Raw genomic sequence first — 18044 nt, forward strand, 5'->3', positions numbered from 1 at the left:
TATATATATATACTTTGCTGGTGTTTGTGTTTCTCTAGAGAACCCAATCCAACACAGGGCCCATTGGTGAGTTTCTGTCCAAAGCATGGGCCTTTTTTCCTTACTATTTCCATAGGATCTAGCTCTGGTAGTAAGGCATATGACTGTTAACCAGAGGGTTGGAGGTTCAATCCCACCAGCCACTCCTTAGAAGGAAGGTCGGGCAATCTACTTCCATAGTGATACCTCCTCAGAAACCCAAGAAGGGGTCACTATGAGTTGGATCCGACTCCATGGCAGTGAGTTTTTTTTTTAATCCTGACTTTTGACCTGTTTATCTCCTTTCAAAACATGTGGGTTTATTTACCCCTTAAACTTTGCCAAAACAAAAGTGGCAATCCATACTCTTTGCCCTGGGACAAGGGATTTATTAGGTTATTTAGGATACGATGTAACAGAGAGAAAATATGTGGTAAACTGCAGGCAAAGCGATTCCAGATGCTATCCCATTGGCCCTCTGGCCTCCTTGAAAGGTGACCCATCAGTTTCTACCACATAGTTGTCCCGGCTTTATCACCACTTCACAGAATTTCTGGGAAGAGTAATCAGAGGCTCAGTGTAGAGGAGACACTAATTAATGATTCTGACAATTCCCAGTAGGATCTCTTTGGACAAATAAAAATTGTCTTTGCTGCTCCCTCTTCCCCATCATCACTTCAGTCATTGCCTTCTCTAGATTTGCATTAATATCCATTCTTCAAATCATTAACAGGCAAGGATAGGGGCAGAGAAGACATGATTTTCTGGATTTTAAAAACATAAGGAGTCTGTAATCAGTTGCTGTGCCCCTAAGAAGCCACTTCTTAAATATGCATGAAGATATAAGAAGGTGTTGGGAAGTTGAAATTGTGCTATTTATCTATGGAACACAAGGTCTAGAGGAGAACAATAAATCATTGTTCCCATAATCTCTGAGACCAAAACCAAACTTTCCTCTCTATGCAATGGCAGACTTATTTGATGAAGGCCAGGATGATGTAACATAATGAATGCTTTGGGGAAAAAAAAAAAGAAAGAAAAACCCATCAGAATGTGTTTGATCAATAAACATTAAAACAGGTATCTTGAACTATTTCAGGTGTATGGTTCACCAATTATCTTTATCGCTAAGGGAGAGTATATAAAGGGTATGTTAAGGATTCATGGGTAGATATCTATTAGCACACACTCCTTAAAAATGTTCTTTTAGATGATTTATGGTTTTGGTTTGAATGTTCTAAAATATGCCATAGTAATCACAGATTTTGACTAACAAATTATGGCAATCATAATGACTCACTTTTTATGTTTGCTATACTTACTTTTTTCCTATAAAAATATTGCTCACTTGTTATGTATTAGTCAAAATAGGGTAGGTTATGCTGCACACTGAAATTTCAGTGGCTAAGCACAGAAAAATCTCATACAAATTCTGCTGTGTATCTAAAGGCTTCCCAGGATAGAATACAAGTGATGCCTCAGAGATCCAGGTTCTTTGTATCTTTGATTCCATTATCTTAACATGTTAATTCCAGGCTACAGTAATAGGAAAAAAAAGGAAGAGTGAGTGTAGAACTCACACCTTATCTTATATGCCTTGAATCATAACAGACACACATTATTGTGCACATACAAAAATAATCATACAATTACACATAATCAAAAGGGTCTGGGAAATATGGGCAGTATGTTGTATATGATGACAAGCAAACACAGCTACTTTACTTGGACAGGTTGTCTCTCTCCTTTCCTTCCCATTATTTCCCATATCTTTATGTTTTATTCCATGAAGGTCTCTGTTATTTATATAGGAAAGATAATAAGTAATAAACTTATTGTTTCTATTTAAAGATTACAATCACTAATTGTGATAATTAATGATATAATTTAGAAAAAAAATCCCATATTATTCTTTCTCACTTGACTGCCATCAAGTCGGACCCAACTCACAGCAACCTCTCCTTGGGTTTCCAAGGCAGTGTCACTACAGAAGTAGATTGCTCAAATTTTGCTTCCAAATAACAGAAACAGGTGATGAAGACAGAGGACATCTGGAAATTTATTTTGAAAACTGAGTTTTAGCTACCTGGCTAACCAACTGGAAGAGTTTCATATTTATACCTATTTTGAGGAAAAGTGATCCAACAGAATGCAACAATTATTGAACAACATTATTAATATCACATGCAAGTAAAATTTTGCTGAAGATAATTTGAAATGGTTGCAGCAGTGTATTTACAGGGAACTTCCAGAAATTCGCACTGGATTCAGAAGAGGGCCTGGAATGAGAGATATCATTACTGATGTCATGAATCTTGTCTGAAAGCAAAGAATACCAGAAAGATGTTTACCTGTGTTTTACTAACTATGCATACACATTTGACCATGTGGATCCTAACACGTTATTGATAACATTGCGAAGAATATTATCAATAAGTTGTGCACATGAGGAACCCTATACATAGACAAACAGGAAGTTATTTAAAAAGAACAAGAAGATACTGATTGCATGGTTTATAATCAGGAAATGTGTGCGTCAGGTTTGTATCCTTTCACCATACATACTCAATCTTTACACTGAGTAAGTAATCCAAGAAGGTGGACTATATAAAGAAGAATGTCATATCAGGAATGGAGGAAGATTGATTAACAACCTGCAATATGAAGATGACAACCTTTTTGCTGAAAATAAGATCACTTGAAGCACTTATTGATGATGATCAAAGATGACCATCTTCGGTATAGATTATACCTCAATATGAAGAAAACAAAAATTCTTACAACAGGAACAACAAGAAACATAACGATAAGTGGAGAAAAGTTTGAAGCTGTCAGGGATTTCATTTTACTTGGATCCACATTCAGTGCCCGTGGATGCAGCAGTGAAGAATCAGAAAATGCATTGCATTGGGCAAATATCTCTCAAAAGACCTCTTTAAAGTGTTGAAGAGCAAAGATGTCACTTTGAAGACTAAGGTGCACCTGAGCCAAATCATGGTGTTTTTCAATTGTCTCATACACAGATGAAAGCTGGACAGGTAATAAGGAAGAACAAAGAAGAATTGATGCATTGGAATTGTGCTGTTGGTGAAGAATAGTGAAAATATTATGGATTTCCAGAAGTATCAACAAATCTATCTTGGAAGAAGTATAGCTGGAATACCTCTCAGAAGAAAGAATGGCCATACTCATGTACTTTGGTCTTATTATCAGAAGGGACTGGTTCCTGGAGAAAGATATCATGCTTGGTAAAATAGAGGGTCAGGGAAAAAGAGGAAGCACTCCAATGTGTTGGATAGACACAGTGACTGTGAAGATGGACACAAGCATAGCAGATATTGTGATGATGGTGTAGGACCAGGTAGTGTTTTACTGTATATAGGTTCACTATGAGTCAGAACTGACTCAATGGCACCTATCAACAAATAATAGTTTCCATCTGAATGTTGGCTTTCCAGTCAACCCAATCTGTCACACTAGCTATCCTCATTTTAAAAGTGTCAGCTTAAATGTCACTTCCTATGAAAGGTCCTACATGCCCATTCATTCCAAAATAGCTCCCAGCTCCTCCCTAAAGATATGCCCCCAGCACCTCTGCATAGAGGTGCTCTCACATGGTGCTCAATTACTTTTATTTACCCACCAGCCACTCCTCAGAAGGAAGACGGGGCAATCTATTTCTGTAGTGATACTGCCTCAGAAACCCAAGGAGGGGTCGCTATGAGTCGGGTCCGACTTGACAGCACATAACAACAACAACAACAACATAGTTCTTGTCACACTTTGTTATTATATGCTTTTATTTCTTATTTATTGTCTGTTTCTTCACCTTTTGAGGTAGGTACAGGGCAGGAGTAATATCTATCTTGTTTACCAGCATGTCTGTTCTCAGTGCCTAGCACAAGACTTGAATGATTGGGAAAATTATTGCCTGATCATTACTGACACTCTGTTGTGGTAAAAGCGAATTAGAAAAAAATACAAGATACACTCTAAACAACTAATTTTTCAAAATTTGTTCCAAAGTATATAATATTCTGAAATGTTATATATACTATAAATATAAATAAGAATAAGGCTATAACTATACCAAACTCATTGCTGTTGAGTCAATTTCAAAGCATGACGACTCCATGTTATACAGTAGAACTACTCCATAGATTTTCTTGGCTGTAATCTTTATCATGGAGGCCCTGGTGGTGCAGTAATTAAGCTCTCAGCTACTAAATGAAGGGTAAATGGTTTGAATGCAACCATGTGTTCCATTGTGAAAGATGTGGCAGTTTGGTTCTGTAAAGGTCAAAGCCTTGGAAATCCTATGAGGCATTTCTAGTCTGTCCCATAATTTTGTTACAGATCAGAATCAACTTGATGGCAACAGGTAACCTTACCAAAGCTGATTGCCAGCCCTTTCTTCCATGATGTATGAGATTGAATTGCCAAATACCTAAGGCATTTGACTGCTAATTAGAAGGCTGGTAGTTCACACCCACCAGCCACTCCTTAGAAGGAAGTTTGGGCAATCTACTTCATAGTGAGTGATACCACCTCAGAAACCCAAAGAGAGGTAGATATCAGTTAGATCCAATTCGATGGCAGTGACTTGGAGAGTCCAGTGTAAAGTGTTTGCAACACCCAAGGACATTATATATATGTATCAGAGCATAAGAGGGTGGTGGACAATGAAGAAATGTGGTCAGCTTATTTGTTTGCCCAGTTCGCTTCCCACCGAATTTCTTCAAATAAGATAAGTCTTAATTAAATGTCACAGCTCTTATCAGATAGCCTTCCCTCCCCCTCTTTATTATTTCTCCTTCTCCTCATTCCCCTTTCCCTCTTCTTCCCCTGCCTATTCCTTTTCCTCTGTCTCTCTTTCCCTGTCTGTCAGTCTTTCTCTCATTCAATGCTAGTTCTCTACCTTTGTTCCTTTAAGGTATGGTACAAAACAGCTTCCCACTGTTTCTAACCCTGGGCATTTCACTATCCCTTGTAGCTTGCCTTATTCTCATGCTCTTTTTTTTTTTTTAGTTGTGATTTGGGTGAAAGTTTACAGAGTAAATTCACTTTCCATACAGCAGCTCACATACACTTTGTCTCATGACATTGACTGCAATTTACCACAATGCAACAGCTCGCCTCCCACATCCTCCCCATAGTTACCTCCCCCCTGCCCCTGTGTCCTTCCCTCCATGCACTCCTGTCCTGTGAGCTGTCTCCCTGTGTATACACAGCCCTTCTATTCTGCCATGATTATTCTCTCCAAGGATTGTATCTACCTAATGTAAATGTTCACCTCATATACCTGTCTTTTGTTTGTCTGGAAGGCACAGGAGTGGGTTCAGTTCCAGACCTGAAGGGAAGCCAGGGGCCACACTCTTAATAGTTCCATCAGGCTTTATCGGACCAGCAAACCTGGTTCTTTTCTTTTTTCCTTAATGATTTTGAGTTTTGTTCCACATTGTTCTCTCACTCTACCCAGGATCTCCTACATAGATCCCCCTCTGAGTGGTTGAAAGAGGTAGCTGGGCACCATCTAGTTCTTCTGGTCTCATGGTTGTATAGGCTGAGGATCACATGGTGTACCAGTCACTTGGACTAATTGTTTCCATGAACCTTTGGTTTTCTTTATTCTTTGCTCTGGATAAGGAGAGATCCATCGTTGAGTCTAGATGTTCACTAGCAAGCTTTTAAGATCCCAGTCACTGGTCGCCAAAGTAGGATGTGGAACAATGTTTTTTGTAGTATGTTATGCAAATGGAGCTTGATGTCCCCTGCGACTATGGTCCTGAGCCCATAGGTATAACTACTTGCTCCATCTGGGTAGCTGGCTGTGGCCAAGAAATGACTACAACTTTGTCCCTTGTGAGCTCTCTCTACTATATACCTGGGACTTCTAACAGAACATACCAATACACTTGTAGATACATTGTCTGCTAACCCTATATATAGTCATGGACATATTCCCAACTGTATAAACATACCTAATAATTCAGCTTGTCCACCCATCTATCTACTCATATATCCATGTTTGCCTTCACTGACAACGCAGTACTGTATGTGCAAAAGGCTTCATCACTGTTGTCTGTAGCTCCCATGTACCTCTCTATGTCTTCCTCTTCCTCAATGTCACCATGTTGATCACTCACATTTGCCCTTCTCTTCACCCAAAACAATACTTGTCTCTACATATCTAACAGTGTTCCCTCCCATCCCCTCCCACCCCTGGTAACCAACAAAGAAAATTTCCTTCCATAGATAAAGCTTTCCTTGACTTTTTACAATAATGAACTAATACAATATTTGTCCATCTGTAATTGACTTATTTCATTCAGCATAATGTCCTCCAAGTTCATCCACATTATGTGATTTTTGCAGATTCTGAGTTATTTTTTTAGGGTTGCATAGTATTCCATTTTGTGTATGTACCATAGTTTGGTTATCCATTCTTAAGTTGATAGACACCTACGTTGTTTCCATCTTTTGGCTATTGTAAATAGTGCTGGAATGAACATGGGTGTGTGTGTATCTGTTCTTTTCCTGACTCCCACTTTAGGATATATATCTAGTAATGGAATGGCTGGGTCAAATGGTATTTGTAATTCCAAATTTTTAAGGAATCTCCATACTGCTTTCTACAGTTGTTGTATCATTTGACAGTCCCACCAGCAGTGTATGAGAGTCTCAATCTCTCAGTATCCTCTTCAGCATTTGGTACTTTCTGTCTGCTACTTTGCTACTAGTGCTGGAGCAAGATGGCATCTCGTTGTTTTGATTTGCATATCTCTCATGGCTAATGATTGTGAACGATCTTCCATATTTTTTTTTGGTTACCTGAATATCCTCTTCAGTAAAGTATCTATTCATGTCTTCTGCCCATTTTTAAATTGGATTGTTTGTCTTTTTGCTGTTGAGGTGTTGCAGTTTTCTACAAATGCTAGAGATAAATCCCTTGTCAGATATATCATTGTCAAATAGTTTTTCCCAATCTGTAAGTTCTTTTTCGACTCTTTTGGAGATGTCTTTGGAAGCACATAAAAATTTAATTTTTAGAAGGTCCCATTCAACTAGTTTATCTTCTGTTGTACATTTTGGATTATGCTTGATAGTCTGTGTGGTAGTTCAGTTTGTGTGTCACCTTGGCTGGGCCTGGTTGAGTGGCTGGGCAGCTGGATGTAGTATTCCCATGATGACACTGGTAATCAACTCCATGGTGGAAACTACTGTGAGCAGCTGAGTAGCTACCTTAGGGATATGGTCTGCTTACAGTATATAAGGAGAAGCTTGGGGAATGGTCTCTAGCTTATGGCATGCTTGGACCCTTCATGTAGCTGTGTCATTGTTCAGCAGCCTGTCATGCTCTGCTGACCTTGGGCTTACAATGGATTTGAATTAATGGCCTGCCATGTGGTTTGGTAACATCAGGACTGTGCCATTTTATTTGTCAACCTTGGGCTTGTTAGCCTCAGCAGCCAGTAGCTGCCTGAGTGAAGAGATGCCTCTAGCTTCAGTGGGCTGGGAGCAAAAGGCAGAGCTAAAGCCCAAGGTTGAAGGGCTTTCACAAAGCCCCTAGAGCCTCTCACTTGGAACTCAGACTTCTAGCCTCCTGAAACATAAGAGAATAAACTCCTGTTTGTTAAGGCCATCCCATATGTGGTATATTCTTGTTAAAGCAGTACTAGGTAACCAGAAAAGTCTATTTATGCCATATATTGTTGTTGTTGTTGTATGCTGTCAAGTCAGACCCGACTCACAGTGACCTCTCCTTGGGTTTCCAAGGTAGTATCACTACGGAAGTAGATTGCCCAGCCTTCCTTGCAAGGAGTGACTGGTGGGTTTGAACCACCAGCCTTCTGGTGAGCAGTCAAGTGCCTTAGGCTACCAGAGCTCCCTTGCCATATATTAGGGCACCTAAATAGCATAGTGGCTAAAGCACTTGGCTGCTAACCAGAAGGTTGGCGGTTCAAACCCACCAGCCACTCCTCGGAAGGAAGGTTGGGCAATCCTACTTCCGTAGTGATACTGCCTCAGAAACCCAAGGAGGGGTCGCTATGAGTCGGGGCCGACTCGACGGCACATAACAACAACAGCAACAACAGCAACAATGACAAATTTTCCCCTAGTTTGTCTTTGAGGGACTTTATACTTTTAGATTTCACCTTTAAGTCATTGATCCCTGTGGAGTCAGTTTTTGTGTAAGGTGTGAGGTACAGATCTTGTTTCATTTTTCTGCAAATGTATATCCAGTTTTGCCAGCATCATTTATTAAACAAATATTCTCTCCCCCATTTAATGGATTTCAGCCCTTTAGCAAAGATCAGCTGACTATATAAGTCAATGGATCTATTTCTGGTTCTCAATTCTATTCCATTGAATAGAATCCATTCTATATATCTGCCATTATACCAATACCAAGCAGTTGTGACTACTGCAGTTGTATAGTAGGTTTTGAGATCCAGCAGTGTGATACCTCCTACTTTGTTTTTCTTCTTCAATAATACTATGCTTATCCAAGGTCTCTTTCCTTTCTATATAAATTTAGTGATTGTTTTTTTTCTCCATATGCTTAAAGATTGTTGATGGGATCTTGATTGGGATTGCAATGAATGTATAGATTGCTTTGGCTAGAGTTGACATTTTCACAGTGTTCAATCTTCCTATCCACGAGCATGGTACATTTTTCCACTTATGTAGATCTCTTATGGTTTCTTGAAGTAGTTTTTTATAGTTTTCTTTGTACAAGTCTTTTGTGTCCTTGGTAAGATTTATTCCCAAGTATTTTGTTTTTTTGGTAGCTGTTGTAAATGGTATTGATTTCCTTATTTCTTTTCCAGCAATCTCTTTGCTAGTGTAGAAGAATCCAACTGATTTTTGGATGTTGATTTTGTATCCTGCTACTATGCTAAATCTCCCAATTAGTTCCAGTAGATTTTTACTGAGTCTCTTGGGTTTTCTCAGTATAGGATCATATCATCAGCAAATAGGGATAGTTTGATTTCTTCCTTACCAATATGTATGCCTTTGATTTATCTTTCTCGCCTTATTGCCCTGGCTAGGGCTTCCGATACAATGTTGAATAGAAATGGTGATAGAGGGCTTCCTTGTCTGTTTCCTGTTCACAACGGGAGTGGGAGTGGTTTCAGTCTATCTCCATTGAGAATAATGTTTGCTGTTGGTTTTGCATAGGTGACCTTTATTACATTGAGGAATGTCCCTTCTGTTCCTATTTTGCTGAGAGTTTTGTTCAGGAATGGGTGTTGGATTTTATCAAATGCCTTTTCTGCATCGATTGATATGACCAGGTGTATCTTTTCCTTTGTTTCATTTATGTGGTGGATGATATTGATTGCTTTTCTAATGTTGGACTATCCTTGCATATCTGATATGAACCACACTTGGTCATAATGAATTATGTATTTGATATGTTGTTGGAGTCTTTTGGCTAGGATTTTGTTCAAGATTTTTGCTTCTATCTTCATGAGGGACATTGGTCTGTAGTTTTCATTTTGAGTGATGTCTTAGCCTGGTTTTGTTATCAAGATTGTGCTTGCATCATAAAACGAGTTAGGTAGGATTCCATTCTTTTCTATGTTTTGGAATAGTTTGAGTAGAATTGGTGTCAATTCTTCTCTGAATGTTTTGTAGAATTCTCTGGTGAAACTGTCTGGGCCAGGCCTTTTTTTTTTAGTAATATTTTTATGATCTGTTCAATTTCCTCTTCTGCTTTGGATCTGTTCAACTTTTTCACCTTAGTCTGTGCTAGTTTAGGTAAGTAGTGTGTTTCTAGAACTCTGTCCATATCTTCCAGATTTTCAAATTTGTTGGAGTACAGTTCTTCATAGTATCCTGATATAATCCTTTTTATTTCAGTTGGTTCTGTTGTGATGTCACCCATTTTGTTTCTTATTTATGTTATTTGTATTATCTCCCTCTTTTCCTTTATTAAATTTTCCAGTGGTTTGTCAATTTTATTGATCTTTTAAAAAAAAAACAACTTCTGGTCTTGATTCTTTCTATTGTCGTTCTATTTTCTGTTTCATTGATTTCTGCTCAAAATCTGTTTCATTGATTTCTGCTCGAAACCAATGATTATTTCCTTTCTTCTGATGACTGTAGGCTTTTCTTGCTATTCTTTTTCTAATTGTTGGAGATGTTGATTTAAGGTGTTGATCTTGGCTCTTTCTTTCTTTTTTTTTTTTTTTGATGTGTGCATTTATTGCTTTAAATTGGTCTCTGATCACTGCTTTTCCATGTCCCAAATATTTTAGTATGTTGTGTTTTCATTCTCATTTGATTCAAGGATTTTTTTTTTTTTTCATTTTTGGTTTCTTCTTTTACCCAGTCTTTCTTAAGGAGGGTGTTGTTTAGTTTCCATATGTTTGCTCTTTTTCTGTTGACCTTCCTATTGTTGATTTCTAATTTGATAGCATTGTGATCTTAGCAGATGCTTTGCAGTATTTCAATGTTTTTAAATTTATTAAGGCTTGCTTTGTGGCCTAACACGTGGTCTGTCATGGAGAATGTTCCATGTGCACTGGAAAAGAATGTATATTGTGCTGTTGTTGGGTGAAGTGCTCTGTAGATGTCTATAAAGTCAAGTTGGTAGATTATATTGTTTAGTTCTTCTGTGTCTTTGCTGAGTTCTATCTTTGATTGAAAGTGGTGTGTTAAAGTCTCTTACTATGACTGTGGAGTCATCTATTTGTCTTTTCAACCGTTTTAAAGTCTGATTTATGTATTTTGGGGCTCTCTCATTGGGTCCATAGGTATTTATTATGATTATATCTTCTCGTTCAATTGATCCTTTAATTTTGATATAATGTCCTTCCCTGTCTTGTATGATGTTTTTTGTCTTAAAGTCAACTTGATCAGAAGTTAATACCACCACTCCTCTTTTTTTGGTTGCCATTTGCTTGATATATCTTTTCCCAACTATTGATTTTTAGTCTATTTTTGTCTTTGTCTCTAAGGTGTGTCTCATGTAGAAGGCATATGGATGGGTTATGTTTTGTTATCTAGTCTGCAACTCTTTGTCTTGAGTGGTGCATTTAATCCATTGACATTCAGTGAAATTATTGACATATGAATAAGTATGAATTGGTTGCTCCCATTTTGTTTTGTGTTTTTTCATGGTGTTCCTGGTTTCTTTGTTCCATAAAATTTTCTGCTTTGAGCTCATTATGTTTAGGAATTGTATTATCATTTCCATTTTTACTATTGTTTTAGTATTTGCTAAATATTTGTGCCTGTCCTCTTTTTTATTGTGGTGTGAAGGTTTATCATTTTTCTTTGAAGTTACCCTGTAATTTATAATTTTATCCCTTAGTTTAGAACAGTCCATTCTATCTTGAAACTCTCTTGACTTCCACACCATTTAGAAGTTCTGTAACTACACAATATTTCTCTTTTTTTTGGTTGGCAGTTGTTCTCACTTGCCAATTGATGTCTCTTGTTTCCTGTTTACAATCTTGTAAACTTACTTTACTTTGGATACGTCCATAGCTGTGTTGGTTTCTGGGTTATGTCATCTTGTGTATTTATGGTCGATTGTTTGCTATTATTGGTTCTCTGTTGAAAGGCTTCCATTTAGTATCTCTTGCAAGGTTGGTATGGTTTTAACAAATTCTCTTAATTTTTGCTTATCCAGAAATGTCTTAATTTCACCATCATATTTGAGGGACAATTTGGTTGGGTATGTAATTCTTGTTTGGAAAATTTTCTCTTTCAAGGTTCTTTATATACCATCCCATTGCCTTCTCACTTGCATGTTTTCTGCTGAGAAATCAGAGCTTATTCCTATTGGTTGTCCTTTGTAAGTAACTTTTCATTTTTCCTGTGCTGCATTTAGGATTCTTTCTTTGTCTTTGGTTTTGATGAGTTTGATGATGTTATGTCTTGGAGATTTTTTTGGCAGGTCTGTCTTGTTTGGGGTTCGTTAGACTTCCTGAATGAATATATTCTCATCTTTCATCATATCAGGGAAGTTCTCTTGCAACAAATCTTGGACAATTTTCTCAGTGGTTTTCTTGTTCTCTTCCTGTTTTGGAATTCCAATTACACGTAGCTTATTCCTTTTGATGGTATCCCACATGAACCTTATGCTTTCTACATTTTGTTTTGATCTTTTTTTCTGATTGATCCCCTTCCAAAGAAGTATTCAGGCATTTATCTTCAATCTCATTAATTCTGTCTTCCATTGCATCAATTCTACTCTTTTGCCCTTTAGTGTATTATTTATTTCTAAAAATTTCTGTAGATTTTGAATCATTTCTAATTTTTCATTTATCTTGTCATTTTGTTCTTGCATTTTCTTCTGAAATTGTTCTAGGGTTTTGTCTGTGTGTTCCTTAGCTTTGTCAACGTTTTCCTTGATCTGCCTCTTAATCCATTTGTGGTAGTTATGTTTGTGTGTCAACTTAGCTGGGCCTGGTTGAGTAGCTAGGAAGCTTGTGATAGTTATTCCCCATGATGAGACTGGTAATCAACTCCATGGTGGGTTTTACCACAAGCAGCTGAATAGCTGCCTTTGGTATGTGGTCTGCTTCCTGTATTAAGGAGAGGCCTTGAGAATGGTCTCTAGCTTATGGCACCTTGAACCCTGCATGTAGCTGTGCCATTGTTCCACAGCCTGCCATGCTCTGCTGACCTTGGACTTACAATGGGCTTGAATTAATGGCCTGCCATGTGATTTGGTAATATTGGGACTGTGCCTTTTTACTTGTCAACTTGGGCTTGGTAGCCTCAGCAGCCAGCAGCTGTCTGAGTGAAGAAAAGCCTCTAGCTTCTGTGGGCTGGGAGCAGGAGGCAGAGCTGAACCCCAAGTTTGAGAGGCTTTCATCCAGCCCCTAGAGACTGGCACTTTGAACTTGGATTTAAAGCCTCCGAACTGTAATAGAATAAACTCCTGTTGTTAAGGCCATCCCATTGGTGGTATATTATTGTCAGAGTGGCACTAGGTAACCAGAACAACACTGAAGTTATATTCTTTTGAATTCCTTATTAAGGAGTTCCAATGCTGCTTCTTCCTCAGGGATGTGTTCTGGGTTACTATCCTGCTCCCTTGTTTCTACCACTTTATCTTGCTTCTTTGTGTGGACTGTGATGGTCTGTTGTCTCTGAGACATTGTGACATTGTTGTATTTAGATCTCTGTTAGCTGTTTGTGAAGAGTAGTTAAGGATGAGTCAGGTTCTTCTTGGTGGTCATTTATTATTGGCCAATTGGTGGAGAAGGAAGTGGTGGCTCTCACTGAGTAAGTGAAGCTGTAGGAAGTGTGGATGTGTCTATGTGTATGGGCATGGTTTCTGTTTCCCACTCAGTTAGATAAAATCAACAATCAAATAACCATCAAAAAAGTAAAACTAAGTGGACAAAAAAACACATTGTGTAAACACACAGGAATAATAACCAAAAAAAGAAAAAAGAAAGAAAATAAATAAATCCCCCACTATCTGGGGATAGGGCAATAAGAGCAAAAAGGTAGAATAGAAGAATAATGAGGAAAAAAAATGTGAAAAATACAAAAAGAAAAATAAGGAATGGAATTAACCATGAGAAAGAAAAAAATGGTAACCAGGAAAAAGGAAGAAAGAAGAGCTGAAAAGTAGAACCAGGGAAGGGAAGAATAAAGTATAATAATAAAAAGGACAATAACAATAATAATAATAATAATAGTAATAATAATTTTAAAACAGACTAAAACAAACAAACTGAAAAAAAATATCTGGCCAGGGTGGAGCAGGGCACCCATGCTCCGTCTGAGCATGCAGACTGGGATAGAATTCCTGTTGGCCCAGAAGGTGGGTAGGAGTGAGGGAAGGCTGCACCACTCCATTCACCAAGAGGGTGTGGGGTATAAGAGTAACAAGGGAAATGTTGCACCTTTCCAGTCACTGGCATCCGAAACGTCCTTGTGGTTCCTGGCAAGTGGAGCCTATTCTTAAGTCCCTGGAATCTTGGAGAACACTGTCACTTTAAATATCCAAAATGGTCCAACTGCTTATAAACATTTAAAATGGCTGCATCCTCCAGGCAGGAAAAAGTCCACAGCTCAGCCCACTTTCTTCTTTGCTGCTTCCTCTTTTGTTCACCAGCCACCAGTGCAGTCTTCCATGCAGCCCCAGACTAATAGGGCTGATTTTAAGGTTAATTCTTAGGTCTTAACACCATTTGGCAATATCTAAACTGTTTGTACCGTCAGGATCACTGATGGACTGCACCTCCATATGTCTCCTTTTTTGGTGTTTTCATGCAAGTTCTTCTACTAGTTGAAGTTTAGTCTACTTCTATATCCTTCCCTTCAAAGCTCAGGACTGGACTCCAGGATTAATTTCTGTCTCTGGTTCCCCTTTTCTTTGTTGAAGAGGTTCTGTGCAGTCTGCCCGCCTATTCTGCCCTCTTACCGGAACTCCTCATCCTCACTTTTGTAAGATGCTCCATCATTAAACTCTCTCCATTGCTGCATCTGAGAGTATCATCTACTTTCTTTTAGGCCATTGACTGTCATATGGAGCAAAGATTATTAACTAATTTCTCTTTGTGATATGTAATCCATCCAAACTCACTGCTGTCAAGTTGATTCTGACTCATAGCAACACTATAGGACAGAGTAGGACTGCCACATAGTGTTTACAAGGTTGTTGGTTGGAATAAGCAGAAATTCACTCAACCTAGCTCAGGTAGAAATGAGAATTTTTCAGAGGAGAAAAGGGAATTTCAGGGAGAGGAGGAGCTGGTAATGAAATCATGATTCAGAGGAAATTGGGAAGTCACAAAATTTCACACACTCTCTATATGTGCATGTTCTCTCTTATCTCTTATCCCAATTAATTACTACTCCTTTCTATTTATTAATCTGCTTCCATATTGGTTACTGTTACACAATGACTTGCGTGCCATGGTCCCAAATTGGACTTTGATGTACTTTATATCACCAGGGATTACCACTACCTGATTAAAGTCTTTGATTATAATCATGGTGAGAAAATCCATTACTCTTAGACCAGCCTATGACTCTAGGTCCTTTGGGGTACAATGATGGGGTTCAATTATCCTTGAGCTTGAGATCTCATAGAAGTGCCCTTTTTGGGTGCTTGGAGTAACCCACACTACATCTAGTTCACAATTTTAGCATGCAGTCTAGTAACACTAGAGAGCAGAGACTGCAATCCTTGGTTCACTCTTTTTTTTCAAATAGGTTAATGAATAGTAAATATGTACCAGGAATTGGGCTAGACACCTACTACTAATCCTGAGCAAAGCCAGACTCCATTTGTACCTCATGAATCTAGAAATGAACACAGAAAGTAAAATTAAATAAAAAAGATAAATGTGAAAAGTGTGACAAACATAATGAAGAAAGGTTACATGGGGCTTGTCATAAATGCAAGGGACTGTGCCTGAAAGTTGCAAATGGGCAGGTGGAAGATGACATCCTACTAACAGACTGTACCAGTTCCCTTTTCAACAGAGATTTAGAGAAACTCAGTGAAATATATACAAATAATGATCTTAGAATTATGAGCATCTAATGAGAAGATCAAGTATTAGATTGAATGAACATAGCAAAGGGAGTGAGTACAGTGACTGGTTTTGGGGGGTGAAGGCAGAAAGTCCTGGCCTGGATGAAGAAAAACTGCTTGTGGTACTCCAGTTGGTGTGTCACCTTGGCTGGTCCTGGTTGACTGGCTGGGCAGCTGGATGTAGTATTCCCCATAATGAGACTGGCAATCAGCTCCATGGTGCAATCTACTGTGAGCAGCTGAGTAGTTGCCTTAGGGAATGTGGTCTTCTTTCTGTATATAAGGAGAAACCTTGGTCTCTAGCTTATGGCACCTTGAACCCTGCATGTAGCCATGTCGTTGTTCAGCAGCCTGCCATGCTCTGCTGACCTTGGTACTTAGAATGGACTTGAATTAATGGCCTGCTGTGTGATTTGGTAATATCAGGATTGTGCTTTGTTACTTGTCAACCTTGGGCTTATCAGCCTCAGCAGCCAGCAACTGTGTGAGTGAAAAAAAAGCCTCTAGCTTCAGTGGGCCAGGAGCTGGAGGCAGAGCTGAAGTCCAGGCTGAGGGGCTTTCATCCAGGCACTAGAGTCTGGCACTCTGAACTTGGACTTAAAGCCTCCATACTGTAAGAGAATAAAAAGGCCATCCCATTGGTGTTATATTCTTGGCAGAGTAGCACTGGGTAACCAGAACACCACTGCAAACACAAAGGATGTTGAGGAGGGAAAAAGAAAACAAAGCAAAAAAAAAAAAAAAAAAAACTATGAAACTCACAGGTGTTAAAGATACAAGGTAGACAGGTTTGGAGGATTTCAACATGAGCTAAAGCCATGTGTGTGTGCAAAGATAGTATAGGGAAACAGAGCAGACCTCCCTCAGCTTAAGCTGCCACAGAGTGTGGGAGGGAGTAAGGGAAAGGGAAGAAAACCTCTCCCCAAATAAACCAAACCCCAAATTGGAGCCACAGCAGTGGGCTCGAGTCCAACTCTTAGCAACCCTTTACAGCACAGAGTGGAACTGATTCCTTAGGTTTCAGGCAGGGCTTGTCGATCTTTGCTGAGGAGTATTACTTTTTCTCCTGCAGGGCAGCTTGTGGGTTCGAACTACAAGGCTTTGATTGACAAATGAATGCTACCCTCAGCAAACTGATCCAAACTAACACAGAGCCTGCAGCTGTTTTTCTCCTATATCTGCATCACTGGCTGACCTATCTCACACTAAGCACAAAAAATAAGCTTTACCTTCCCTCCTGGAGATCACTTCTTGTACCAGTCTTCTTTCTCCTATACCAGTATGTATTCTGGTGAATAAGCAGATTCTGCCTCACTGCCTGCTCCCAGGGCTGCTGGCTGAACTAGAAAAATCACTACTCAATTACCTTATCCTCCCTTCACTTTTCTACTTTCCCTTTCTCCAATTTTCCTTTCTTTCTACCTGATCATTTACCCCTACCTCTTCATCTTCTTTCATTTTACTGAAAATTTCATGTCTCACCACCCACTTTTTCTTGTAACCTCTTTCTCTTATATTCTTTTTCCTTTCCTTCTATTTCTAATCTTCTGTTTTATTGTATGTTTTTATTTCTCCTTCTTCTCTTTGGTTTTCTATTTTTTTGGTTTGTTTGTTTTTAATCTCTCTTTCTCTTTTCCTGCCTCATCTGATGCAGGAACATCTTAACTCCCCCTAGTCAGCTATATCTATGACACTGACCACCTCACCCAACAGACGAGTAACACCAATAGCTCCTGTACCACAGGATCAATGACAGATGTTGGACAACATTCATTCCCAACTGCAACTCCTCTTCACAAGAAACAAATCTGCACCCACATTCCCACCAGTTACTCCACCAACATAGAGAAAGCTGGAGAGTGACCCAATATAGTCAAGCTAACAACCAAAGAAGTACACCGGCTCCACACTTCCAAATATATTATAACAAAGTAAAACATAAAACCAAGGTGAAACAAATCAGCATATAACTCACAAATAAATACAACTTAAAAATGTCTCAAAAACAACAGACAACTTCAACTCAAGCAAAAAAAAAAAAAAAAAAAAGGGACAAAATAGTAGAGGCAAGTGTCCAAGCTACAGAATTAGCAAGTCTCCCTGAGGAAGAACAAGTAATAGAACAATCTGATAAAGAATTCAAAAAATATATATTTAGGACTTTCTAAGAGCGTAAGGAAACCATAAGTAGAAACAAGAAAACAGGCAATGCCTTTGAAGAATTCAGAACAATTTTTCAAAAGCAAAACGACAAAACAAATACACAATTAGAAATCATACAAAAACAGTAATTAAAAGTACAGAAGGTAAATACTAAAATTGCAGAGTAGATAACACAGTGGAAACACAAAAGAGTAGACTAGAACTGGCTGAAGAACATATTTCCCAGCTAGAAAACAAATTCCTTGACACCAGCTTGTATGAGGAAAAATCAGAACAAAGAATTAAGAGAAATGAAGAAATGGAAAGAAGTAGTATATGTCTGATTGGAATTCCAGAACAAGAGGAT

The sequence above is a fragment of the Orycteropus afer genome, unplaced genomic scaffold, assembly GCF_000298275.1.
Source record: "Orycteropus afer afer isolate SDZICR_OR568_19922 unplaced genomic scaffold, OryAfe1.0 scaffold00011, whole genome shotgun sequence".
NCBI classification, from domain to species: Eukaryota; Metazoa; Chordata; class Mammalia; order Tubulidentata; family Orycteropodidae; genus Orycteropus; species Orycteropus afer.